Source organism: Cyprinodon tularosa, unplaced genomic scaffold (genome assembly GCF_016077235.1).
Source record: "Cyprinodon tularosa strain WSP-4 unplaced genomic scaffold, ASM1607723v1 ctg1176, whole genome shotgun sequence".
Lineage (NCBI taxonomy): Eukaryota > Metazoa > Chordata > Actinopteri > Cyprinodontiformes > Cyprinodontidae > Cyprinodon > Cyprinodon tularosa.
The window spans coordinates 140,642-154,183 of NW_024037977.1; positions in this window are offsets into that span (position 1 = coordinate 140,642).

Sequence of the window (13,542 nt, forward strand, 5' to 3'; positions counted from 1 at the left end):
GGGCAGGGATCGGTTCTGATCATGAAGGCGGTGTTGGGGGCAGGTATCGGTTCTGATCATGAAGGCGTTGTTGGGGGCAGGTATCGGTTCTGATCATGAAGGCAGTGTTGGGGGCTGGTATCGGTTCTGATCATGAAGGCGGTGTTGGGGGCAGGTATCGGTTCTGATCATGAAGGCGGTGTTGGGGGCAGGTATCGGTTCTGATCATGAAGGCAGTGTTGGGGGCTGGTATCGGTTCTGATCATGAAGGCGGTGTTGGGGGCAGGTATCGGTTCTGATCATGAAGGCGGTGTTGGGGGCAGGTATCGGTTCTGATCATGAAGGCAGTGTTGGGGGCAGGTATCGGTTCTGATCATGAAGGCGGTGTTGGGGGCAGGTATCGGTTCTGATCATGAAGGCAGTGTTGGGGGCTGGTATCAGTTCTGATCATGAAGGCGGTGTTGGGGGCAGGTATCGGTTCTGATCATGAAGGCGGTGTTGGGGGCAGGTATCGGTTCTGATCATGAAGGCGGTGTTGGGGGCAGGTATCGGTTCTGATCATGAAGGCGGCGTTGGGGGCGGGTATCGGTTCTGATCATGAAGGCGGTGTTGGGGGCGGGTATCGGTTCTGATCATGAAGGCAGCATTAGGGGCGGGGTATCGGTTCTGATCATGAAGGCAGCATTAGGGGGCGGGGTATCGGTTCTGATCATGAAGGCGGCGTTGGGGGCAGGTATCGGTTCTGATCATGAAGGCGGTGTTGGGGGCAGGTATCGGTTCTGATCATGATGGCAGTGTTGGGGGCAGGTATCGGTTCTGATCATGAAGGCGACGTTGGGGGCGGGTATCGGTTCTGATCATGGAGGCGGCGTTGGGGGCGGGTATCGGTTCTGATCATGAAGGCAGCATTAGGGGCGGGTATCGGTTCTGATCATGAAGGCGGCGTTGGGGGCGGGTATCGGTTCTGATCATGAAGGCGACGTTGGGGGCAGGTATCGGTTCTGATCATGAAGGCGACGTTGGGGGCAGGTATCGGTTCTGATCATGAAGGCGACGTTGGGGGCAGGTATCGGTTCTGATCATGAAGGCGACGTTTGGGGCAGGTATTGGTTCTGATCATGAAGGCGGCGTTGGGGGCGGGTATCGGTTCTGATCATGAAGGCAACGTTGGGGGCAGGTATCGGTTCTGATCATGAAGGCGATGTTGGGGGCAGGTATCGGTTCTGATCATGAAGGCGACGTTGGGGCAGGTATCGGTTCTGATCATGAAGGCGACGTTGGGGGCAGGTATCGGTTCTGATCATGAAGGCAGCATTAGGGGCAGGTATCGGTTCTGATCATGAAGGCGACGTTGGGGGCAGGTATCGGTTCTGATCATGAAGGCGGCGTTGGGGGCGGGTATCGGTTCTGATCATGAAGGCGGCGTTGGGGGCGGGTATCGGTTCTGATCATGAAGGCGGCGTTGGGGGCAGGTATCGGTTCTGATCATGAAGGCAACGTTGGGGGCAGGTATCGGTTCTGATCATGAAGGCGGTGTTGGGGGCAGGTATCGGTTCTGATCATGAAGGCGGCGTTGGGGGCGGGTATCGGTTCTGATCATGAAGGCAGCATTATGGGGCGGGTATCGGTTCTGATCATGAAGGCAGCATTAGGGGGCGGGTATCGGTTCTGATCATGAAGGCGGTGTTGGGGGCAGGTATCGGTTCTGATCATGAAGGCGGTGTTGGGGGCAGGTATCGGTTCTGATCATGAAGGCAGCATTAGGGGCGGTATCGGTTCTGATCATGAAGGCAGCATTAGGGGCGGGTATCGGTTCTGATCATGAAGGCGGCGTTGGGGGCGGGTATCGGTTCTGATCATGAAGGCGGCGTTGGGGGCAGGTATCGGTTCTGATCATGAAGGCAGCATTAGGGGCAGGGATCGGTTCTGATCATGAAGGGCGGTGTTGGGGGCAGGTATCGGTTCTGATCATGAAGGCGTTGTTGGGGGCAGGTATCGGTTCTGATCATGAAGGCAGTGTTGGGGGCTGGTATCGGTTCTGATCATGAAGGCGGTGTTGGGGGCAGGTATCGGTTCTGATCATGAAGGCGGTGTTGGGGGCAGGTATCGGTTCTGATCATGAAGGCAGTGTTGGGGGCTGGTATCGGTTCTGATCATGAAGGCGGTGTTGGGGGCAGGTATCGGTTCTGATCATGAAGGCGGTGTTGGGGGCAGGTATCGGTTCTGATCATGAAGGCAGTGTTGGGGGCAGGTATCGGTTCTGATCATGAAGGCGGTGTTGGGGGCAGGTATCGGTTCTGATCATGAAGGCAGTGTTGGGGGCTGGTATCGGTTCTGATCATGAAGGCGGTGTTGGGGGCAGGTATCGGTTCTGATCATGAAGGCGGTGTTGGGGGCAGGTATCGGTTCTGATCATGAAGGCGGTGTTGGGGGCAGGTATCGGTTCTGATCATGAAGGCGGCGTTGGGGGCGGGTATCGGTTCTGATCATGAAGGCGGTGTTGGGGGCGGGTATCGGTTCTGATCATGAAGGCAGCATTAGGGGCGGGTATCGGTTCTGATCATGAAGGCAGCATTAGGGGCGGGTATCGGTTCTGATCATGAAGGCGGCGTTGGGGGCAGGTATCGGTTCTGATCATGAAGGCGGTGTTGGGGGCAGGTATCGGTTCTGATCATGATGGCAGTGTTGGGGGCAGGTATCGGTTCTGATCATGAAGGCGACGTTGGGGGCGGGTATCGGTTCTGATCATGGAGGCGGCGTTGGGGGCGGGTATCGGTTCTGATCATGAAGGCAGCATTAGGGGCGGGTATCGGTTCTGATCATGAAGGCGGCGTTGGGGGCGGGTATCGGTTCTGATCATGAAGGCGACGTTGGGGGCAGGTATCGGTTCTGATCATGAAGGCGACGTTGGGGGCAGGTATCGGTTCTGATCATGAAGGCGACGTTGGGGGCAGGTATCGGTTCTGATCATGAAGGCGACGTTTGGGGCAGTTATTGGTTCTGATCATGAAGGCGGCGTTGGGGGCGGGTATCGGTTCTGATCATGAAGGCAACGTTGGGGGCAGGTATCGGTTCTGATCATGAAGGCGATGTTGGGGGCAGGTATCGGTTCTGATCATGAAGGCGACGTTGGGGCAGGTATCGGTTCTGATCATGAAGGCGACGTTGGGGGCAGGTATCGGTTCTGATCATGAAGGCAGCATTAGGGGCAGGTATCGGTTCTGATCATGAAGGCGACGTTGGGGGCAGGTATCGGTTCTGATCATGAAGGCGGCATTGGGGGCAGGTATCGGTTCTGATCATGAAGGCAGCGTTGGGGGCAGGTATCGGTTCTGATCATGAAGGCGGCATTGGGGGAAGGTATTGGTTCAGATCATGAAGGCGGCGTTGGGGGAAGGTATTGGTTCTGATCATGAAGGCGGTGTTGGGGGCAGGTATTGGTTCTGATCATGAAGGCGGCGTTGGGGGCAGGTATCGGTTCTGATCATGAAGGCAGCGTTGGGGGCAGGTATCGGTTCTGATCATGAAGGCGGCATTGGGGGAAGGTATTGGTTCTGATCATGAAGGCGGCGTTGGGGGAAGGTATTGGTTCTGATCATGAAGGCAGCATTAGGGGCAGGTATCGGTTCTGATCATGAAGGCGACGTTGGGGGCAGGTATCGGTTCTGATCATGAAGGCGGCATTGGGGGCAGGTATCGGTTCTGATCATGAAGGCAGCGTTGGGGGCAGGTATCGGTTCTGATCATGAAGGCGGCATTGGGGGAAGGTATTGGTTCTGATCATGAAGGCGGTGTTGGGGGCAGGTATCGGTTCTGATCATGATGGCAGTGTTGGGGGCAGGTATCGGTTCTGATCATGAAGGCGACGTTGGGGGCGGGTATCGGTTCTGATCATGGAGGCGGCGTTGGGGGCGGGTATCGGTTCTGATCATGAAGGCAGCATTAGGGGCGGGTATCGGTTCTGATCATGAAGGCGGCGTTGGGGGCGGGTATCGGTTCTGATCATGAAGGCGACGTTGGGGGCAGGTATCGGTTCTGATCATGAAGGCGACGTTGGGGGCAGGTATCGGTTCTGATCATGAAGGCGACGTTGGGGGCAGGTATCGGTTCTGATCATGAAGGCGACGTTTGGGGCAGGTATTGGTTCTGATCATGAAGGCGGCGTTGGGGGCGGGTATCGGTTCTGATCATGAAGGCAACGTTGGGGGCAGGTATCGGTTCTGATCATGAAGGCGATGTTGGGGGCAGGTATCGGTTCTGATCATGAAGGCGACGTTGGGGCAGGTATCGGTTCTGATCATGAAGGCGACGTTGGGGGCAGGTATCGGTTCTGATCATGAAGGCAGCATTAGGGGCAGTTATCGGTTCTGATCATGAAGGCGACGTTGGGGGCAGGTATCGGTTCTGATCATGAAGGCGGCATTGGGGGCAGGTATCGGTTCTGATCATGAAGGCAGCGTTGGGGGCAGGTATCGGTTCTGATCATGAAGGCGGCATTGGGGGAAGGTATTGGTTCAGATCATGAAGGCGGCGTTGGGGGAAGGTATTGGTTCTGATCATGAAGGCGGTGTTGGGGGCAGGTATTGGTTCTGATCATGAAGGCGGCGTTGGGGGCAGGTATCGGTTCTGATCATGAAGGCAGCGTTGGGGGCAGGTATCGGTTCTGATCATGAAGGCGGCATTGGGGGAAGGTATTGGTTCTGATCATGAAGGCGGCGTTGGGGGAAGGTATTGGTTCTGATCATGAAGGCAGCATTAGGGGCAGGTATCGGTTCTGATCATGAAGGCGACGTTGGGGGCAGGTATCGGTTCTGATCATGAAGGCGACGTTGGGGGCAGGTATCGGTTCTGATCATGAAGGCGGCATTGGGGGCAGGTATCGGTTCTGATCATGAAGGCGACGTTGGGGGCAGGTATCGGTTCTGATCATGAAGGCGACGTTGGGGGCAGGTATCGGTTCTGATCATGAAGGCGGCATTGGGGGCAGGTATCGGTTCTGATCATGAAGGCGGCATTGGGGGAAGGTATTGGTTCAGATCATGAAGGCGGTGTTGGGGGCAGGTATTGGTTCTGATCATGAAGGCGGTGTTGGGGGCAGGTATTGGTTCTGATCATGAAGGCGGTGTTGGGGGCAGGTATTGGTTCTGATCATGAAGGCGGTGTTGGGGGCAGGTATTGGTTCTGATCATGAAGGCGGCGTTGGGGGCAGGTATCGGTTCTGATCATGAAGGCGACGTTTGGGGCAGGTATTGGTTCTGATCATGAAGGCGGCGTTGGGGGCAGGTATCGGTTCTGATCATGAAGGCAGCGTTGGGGGCAGGTATTGGTTCTGATCATGAAGGCGGCGTTGGGGGCAGGTATTGGTTCTGATCATGAAGGCGGCGTTGGGGGCAGGTACCGGTTCTGATCATGAAGGCAGCGTTGGGGGCAGGTATCGGTTCTGATCATGAAGGCGGCATTGGGGGAAGGTATCGGTTCTGATCATGAAGGCAGCATTAGGGGCGGGTATCGGTTCTGATCATGAAGGCGGTGTTGGGGGCAGGTATCGGTTCTGATCATGAAGGCAGCGTTGGGGGCAGGTATCGGTTCTGATCATGAAGGCGGTGTTGGGGGCAGGTATTGGTTCTGATCATGAAGGCGGTGTTGGGGGCAGGTATCGGTTCTGATCATGAAGGCGGCATTGGGGGAAGGTATTGGTTCTGATCATGAAGGCGGCGTTGGGGGAAGGTATTGGTTCTGATCATGAAGGCGGCGTTGGGGGAAGGTATTGGTTCTGATCATCAAGGCGGCGTTGGGGGAAGGTATTGGTTCTGATCATGAAGGCGGCGTTGGGGGCAGGTATCGGTTCTGATCATGAAGGCGGCGTTGGGGGCAGGTATTGGTTCTGATCATGAAGGCGGCGTTGGGGGCAGGTATCGGTTCTGATCATGAAGGCGGCATTGGGGGAAGGTATTGGTTCTGATCATGAAGGCGGCGTTGGGGGCAGGTATCGGTTCTGATCATGAAGGCGGCGTTGGGGGCAGGTATTGGTTCTGATCATGAAGGCGGCGTTGGGGGCAGGTATCGGTTCTGATCATGAAGGCGGCATTGGGGGAAGGTATCGGTTCTGATCATGAAGGCAGCATTAGGGGCGGGTATCGGTTCTGATCATGAAGGCGGTGTTGGGGGCAGGTATCGGTTCTGATCATGAAGGCAGCGTTGGGGGCAGGTATCGGTTCTGATCATGAAGGCGGTGTTGGGGGCAGGTATCGGTTCTGATCATGAAGGCGGCATTGGGGGAAGGTATTGGTTCTGATCATGAAGGCGGCGTTGGGGGAAGGTATTGGTTCTGATCATGAAGGCGGCGTTGGGGGAAGGTATTGGTTCTGATCATGAAGGCGGCGTTGGGGGAAGGTATTGGTTCTGATCATCAAGGCGGCGTTGGGGGAAGGTATCGGTTCTGATCATGAAGGCGGCGTTGGGGGCAGGTATCGGTTCTGATCATGAAGGCGGCATTGGGGGAAGGTATTGGTTCTGATCCTGAAGGCGGCGTTGGGGGCAGGTATTGGTTCTGATCATGAAGGCGGCGTTGGGGGCAGGTATCGGTTCTGATCATGAAGGCGGCATTGGGGGCAGGTATCGGTTCTGATCATGAAGGCGGCGTTGGGGGAAGGTATTGGTTCTGATCATGAAGGCGGCGTTGGGGGCAGGTATTGGTTCTGATCATGAAGGCGGCGTTGGGGGCAGGTATCGGTTCTGATCATGAAGGCGGCATTGGGGGAAGGTATTGGTTCTGATCATGAAGGCGGCGTTGGGGGCTGGTATCAGTTCTGATCATCAAGGCGGCGTTGGGGGCAGTTATCGTCATGTAGGCGGCGTTCGGGGCAGGTATTGGTCATGAAGGCGGCATTGGAGGCAGGTATCGCTCATGAAGGCGGCATTGGAGGCAGGTATCGCTCATGAAGGCGGCATTGGAGGCAGGTATCGGTCATTAAGGCGGCGTTGAGGGCAGGTATCGCTCATGAAGGCGGTGTTGGGGGCGGGTATCGGTCATGAAGGCGGCGTTGGGGGCAGGTATCGGTCATGAAGGCGGCTTTGGGGGCAGGTTTCGCTTATGAAGGCGGCGTTGGGGGCAGGTTTCGCTTATGAAGGCGGCGTTGGGGGCAGGTTTCGCTTATGAAGGCGGCGTTGGAGGCAGGTATCGGTCATGAAGGCGGCTTTGGGGGCAGGTATCGCTCATGAAGGCGGCTTTGGGGGCAGGTATCGCTCATGAAGGCGACGTTGGGGGCAGGAATTGCTCATGAAGGCAGCGTTGTGGGTGGGTATCGGTCATGAAGGCGGCATTGGGGGCGGGTATCGGTCATGAAGGCGGCTTGGGGGCAGCTTAACTTCCTAAACCTGGCTGCTGGTTTCATAGCAGAGCTGCTGTTCATTCTGTTTAATCTTTCAATTGAAAACAAGAACATTTCATCTATTTGGAAATCTGCATGTGTCCTTCCTCTATTAAAAGGAGGCGATCCATCAGTTCTTACCAATTATAGGCCAATTTTAAATGTATGTGTTTTATCTAAAATTCTGGATCGCTTGTTTGGGATCAATTGAAAAAGTTCCTCCATTCAAATGAAATCCTTTCTAAATATTAACCAGCAGCACTATTACTGCTACTGCACTACTCTAAAACAATTAAAGGAACACTTTGTAATGAGAGTAAAGCATCAAGTTAATTAAACTTGTGTGATATTGATTGGTCAGGTCAGTAGCGGGGGGGGGGGGGGGGGGGGGGGAGTGGGGGGCCGGGGGGGGCTGGCGGGGTTAATCAGTTTCAGCTGCTTTGGTGTGAATGAAATGAACAACAGGTGAACTAGAGGGGCAACAACCAGACGACCATCCAAACAGGAATGGTTTTACAGGTGGAGGACACTGACATTTTCCCCTCCTCATCTTTTCTGACTCTTTTTCACCAGTTTAGCATTTAGCTCGGGTCACTGTCACTACTGTTAGCATGAGGCGCTACCTGGACCCTACAGAGGTTGACAGGCAGTCCAGCTCCTCCAGGACGGCGCATCAATACCTGCCATTACCAGAAGGTTTGCTGCGTCTCCCAGGAGACAGGCAGTTACTCCAGGAGAGCTGATACTGTTATTTATTCCCTACAGAAAGCCTTTGTTATTGTACAGTAATTCATTTATTAATTTTAAATTATTTCTTAATCCTGAGAAAACAAAGTTAATGTTTTCAAATAATAGTAAGGTTGCAGTAGGGTCCACTCTGGAGGGGAATGTCACTGAGGTGGAACATGAATAGAAATACCTTGGAATTGGACTTGATGACTCCCTCACCTTCAAACCTTTTATTATAAACTTGTGAAGTTAAACTGAGCTTCTTCTTTCGTAATAAGACATGTTTTTCTTTTGGAGTAAAAAGCGCCTCGTCTCTGCCATGTTTTAATCGGTCTTAGATTCTGGGGACCTTTTTTATAAGAATGCTTCTTCTTCCTGTCTTCAAATGTTGGACTGTTTCCCATGCTTCATTAAGGTTCATCACAGACTGTAGATCATGACATCACTGTCACCTGTCCTCTCAGGTGGGATGGCCCTCCCTCTCTACCAGAAGGCAATGTCCCCTAACCCTAACCCTTCCTGGATTACTGCCCTCTAACGTTTCTACCTTCCTTCCCCAGTAAAGCACGGCTTCTTCTGCCTGAGATCCACCATCAGCTGCTGCTCTCTGCTGCTTTTGCCCGAACAGAACTGGGGCAGAAAGCCTTTAGCTGCGCTGCTCCTTCTGGGGGGAAGATTTTACAGAGAAACTGGAAGTTGACTGAGTTTTTTTCTTTCAATGCTTTTAAGTTGAAAGTGAGAGAATTTGAAGCAGCCTCAATGATCTGCTGTTTTACTTCATGTTTTTTTTGTTCCTGTCATTTAATTTCATGTATCTGCGTTTCTTATGTGACTTTGCTGCCTCTTGGCCACGACTCCCTGGAAAAACAGGTTCTTTATCTCAATGGGATTTCTTTCCTAATAAGGTTAAATTAACATCTTCTATGTTTTTTCTTTTGATAGTAGATCTATGTGGTCTAGTTCTGTTTAGCCGGTACCTCCTCTGTCCTGGAGGGGACATCTGCTGGATGCTGCTGCCAATCAACCCGTCCCTCTCTGACACGGTCCAGGTACAACCAGGAAGTCTAAAAGGTAAATCCAATCACAGCCAGAGGGAGCAGGGATTCAACAATCTAGGAAAAAACTCCCTGGAAGATCAGAGAAGACTAGATCATCTGCACGACTCGTATCAAACTGATCAAAGACACGATGGAAAAGCTTCAAAGATGAGACTCGTCTAGAGCTAAAGCCTGACTTCTGATGCAAAGGAAGAGAAACTGAAAGTGAAACTGAAAGAGTTGGACTATCAGACAGCAGTGAACCATCTGAGAGGGACGGTCAGGAGGACCCGAGTCAGGAGGACCCAAGTCAGGAGGACCCGAGTCAGGAGGACCGAGTCACTAATACTGAGTCAGGAGGACCAGGGTCAGAAGGACCAAGTCATGAGGACCTGAGTCAGGAGGACCCAAGTCAGGAGGACCCGAGTCAGGAGGACCGAGTCACTAATACTGAGTCAGGAGGACCAGGGTCAGAAGGACCAAGTCATGAGGACCAGAGTCAGGAGGACCCAAGTCAGGAGGACCAGAGTCACTAAGACTGAGTCAGGAGGACCAGGGTCAGAAGGACCAGAGTCAGGAGGACCCAAGTCAGAAGGACCGAGTCACTAATACTGAGTCAGGAGGACCAAGTCAGAAGGACCAGAGTCAGGAGGACCCGAGTCAGGAGGACCGAGTCACTAATACTGAGTCAGGAGGACCAGGGTCAGAAGGACCAAGTCATGAGGAACGAGTTTGGAGGACCAGAGTCACTAAGACTGAGTCAGGAGGACCAGGGTCAGAAGGACCAGAGTCACTAAGACTGAGTCAGGAGGACCAGGGTCAGAAGGACCAGAGTCAGGAGGACCCAAGTCAGAAGGACCGAGTCACTAATACTGAGTCAGGAGGACCAGGGTCAGAAGGACCAAGTCATGAGGAACGAGTTTGGAGGACGGAGTCACTAAGACTGAGTCAGGAGGACCCGAGTCAGGAGGACCGAGTCACTAATACTGAGTCAGGAGGACCAGGGTCAGAAGGACCAAGTCATGAGGAACGAGTTTGGAGGACGGAGTCAGGAGGACCTGTGATGTCATGGCTGTATCCTGCTGATCATTGGTCACTTAGTGACCTTCTCTGTCCAGAGTAAATCTTAACTTTAGTGGAGTTTCACTGATTTGGTCAAAAGCTGAAACATGTCGAATGATTTCTGATTTATTCCAGATGTTTGCAGAATTATCAGTCTGACCGTCATCTCAGCTCTATTCATACTTTCATCTGAAATCAGAGGCAGAACAGCTGACAGTCCCAGAATTACAGGTTCACTACAGCAGCATGGCTTCCTGTGGTCCTCTGATGAGATCAACCTTCTCCTTTAACCCCCCCCCCCCCCCACCCCCCCCCCCCCTGAGGAAAGTCATCTCCAATGAATTCATTAGGAGCTGCAAACAGAACAGGCAGAAGACAAAGAGCAGGCAGGCGGAGGCTCCCGGTTCCTCCAGGCGGAGCATCCATCCTGCCCACTCCTGGACAGAAATAGACTGATGGAGAGAAGCAGCTCAGCTGGGAGACGACCTGTAGGACAGACATTCACCCTGTGATCTCCATATGAGCGCTGAGTGAGAGTCCTCCTATAGATTCTGCAGATAAATGCAGCAGTGACTCATGGCTGAAAGCAGCTGTGATGGACATTTAGCAGAGGAAGACAGCATTTCTATCTGTGCAGCTAGAGGCGACCCATTCATCCATAATCTAATGTTTAGAATCCGTTCAGCTCCTCCTGTCCCTGTCCTTCCATGTCTCAGAGTGACATCACTTCCTCTGTTGTCAGCGGCGATCAACCAGCTCTCTGGGTGATCCCACCAGCTGCTAACATCCATTCTTTGTTGGTTTAAAGTCGTGTTTCACAGCTTGGGTTCTGTGGCCCTTTAAATAAACTCGCCTCCCAGACACTGATTCAAAGAAGAAAAGTCATTTCTCATTTTATTGGAAAATGTGAGTAAAAAACTGCTGCTGCCATCAACACCTTTGTTTCTAGATGTTGGAGCTTGGCCTGTTTTCCAGTGTAGTCCTGTTTCTCTGACTGTGACTAACTCTTCATCCTCTGGCTCGGAGCTCTGATCTGTTACTGGATCATCAGCTGGTAGATTATTAGTGATGTTCATCTACGATTTAAACTTAAACTCAGGCTGTAAAATTTAAAACTTATTTTAGAAATATCTGAGATGTTTAAAGAAAAATCAAACAGATTTACTATTTTAGGGATTTTCTAACATATCTGAACTAAGAAGTTAAACATTAAATAAATAACAACTACAAGTGATTTCTGATGATTATTTGGTGAAACTCTGTTAGAGCCGAACGATCCCTCCAGAAATCCGTCTTAATTGTTGTAATTGTGATGTTTCAGCGCGAAGCAGCGTCCGCTCTCAGCCCACACGATGGAATGAACCATCAGCAGCTTCAGAGCGCCGCGCTGACCGCCGTGACCCGCCAGGGAAACACAGCCAGCCCCGTCACTAATTCCTCTCACGTCCACCTCCATTCCCCAGAGTGAAAAGCAGCGAGGAGGCGATGAAGGCACATCTACCATCTGTAATCAAAAGGACTTGATGCTGGACCGGCCCCCCCTCTTTTCCTGGCTCTGCTGTGAAGCCTGAGCAGCATACTGATGCTGGGATTACACACACACAGCCTGAACTAATGACTTTCTGCCTCAGAGCTGCCAGTTCCCACTGGGTTTGTTTAAAAGACACAGAAAGCCAAAGACGCGAGGAGAGTCGATACAACAGCTCCAATTAGCTGGGATGGTGGTCGGTCTGGTTCAGGGCCTGATTGCAGCAGGAGGTGAAGGTTCTCATGGTCTGTAGACCGTCTGTGTTCTACCAATGGAATGACCTGCAGGGGGGGGGGGGGGGGGGGGGGGGCTATGAGCCTAGAGGCCTGTTTAAAATGCAATAAATACATTGGTTGAGTTTGACTAACTGTCATTAACACTTCAGTCCAGGCAACCAGGGTCTGTAACACCATTAATCACATTAATTATTGTTCAGGTGAACTGAAATCATGCGCTTTTAATTAAACAATAAAACATTTTCAGTGACTTTACACCAATTTGAAAAGCTGACATTCATGAAGGCGTCGTTTTTCTGAAATGTGTCTCTAGGTGGGACTTTTTTCTGACTGCTTTCAGACAAACCAAACTCCTCACCTGATCAGCCTCTTCCACACGATGCAGCCGCTAAGCCAGAGCCACAGAACCTGACGACGTTCCATTACCACAACGCCCCGCAGGAAACCCAATGCTGGCTGGAAGGGCTCGTCTAATTCAATCACGCCAGGTTGGGTTGCTGGTGCTGATTGATTGATTGATTGATTGATTGATTGACTTCAATTTCCTCATTTCATCGCCTCAATAGTCAAAATGAAGAAGCTGCCAAAAGGAGGCAAAGGTGTATGCGGCATATAGAGTATATATGGTGCCTCCACATATAGAATGACAGCCGTGGTCTCTTATTTAGAAGGATTATACACAGGGTTATTGAACAGGGGATTAACATGGGTTTTTATATAGATGGGTATTTATATATATAGCTGGGATAAAGCAGGAATAACGCTAAAATAAAACTGGGAAAAAAAACTGGAATGCCAACTGGAATAAAACTTAAATAACGTGGAAATAAAGCTGATATAAAACTGGAAGAAAGCCATAATAAAGTTAGAATAAAACAGGAAAAAACTGGAATAACGCAGAAATATAACTGAAATAAAATTGGAATAAAACTGGAATAAAACTAAAATAAAACTGGAAAAATGCTAAAATAAAACTGAAATAAAATGGGAATAAAACTGAAATAAAGCCACTTTAAAATAATAATTAAAACAAGTTACATTTTTAATAAAAGACTTTGAATAAGTCAGGAAGTTTCTTAGTTAATCAGCTAAACATAAACAAAGAAAGAACGACTATATTTGCAGTTACAGATCCTAAATATTACAGGATCCGGAGGATCAATGCCTTCCCAGATTTCTATAAATCTTTATAAACATCCCAGTTAAATCCATCAGATAATGATATGAAGCCATTTCTGGATAAAATAACTCTTCCTAAATGATCAGAGAGTCAAAGAGCGACCCTGGACTCACCGCTGTCTACAGCTGAAGTTCAGGAAGCATTACAAAGCATGCCAAACAATAAAGCGCCAGGTCCAGACGGGTTCCCTACTGATTTCTATAAAGAGTTCTGGGACATTCAGGCTCCAACGTTCCACAGAATGCTGCAGGAAACTCTAGATAATGGCAAATTTCCAGTATGAATTCTGCCACCATTAGTCTCCTGCTTAAGCCAGGCAAAGATCCTGTTTCCCACCAGCTATCGTCCCAGATCCTTAATTAATGTGGAGTAGTTGAGTAAACTGGACATTTTTATTACATAAATTTGGTTTTGGCAATTC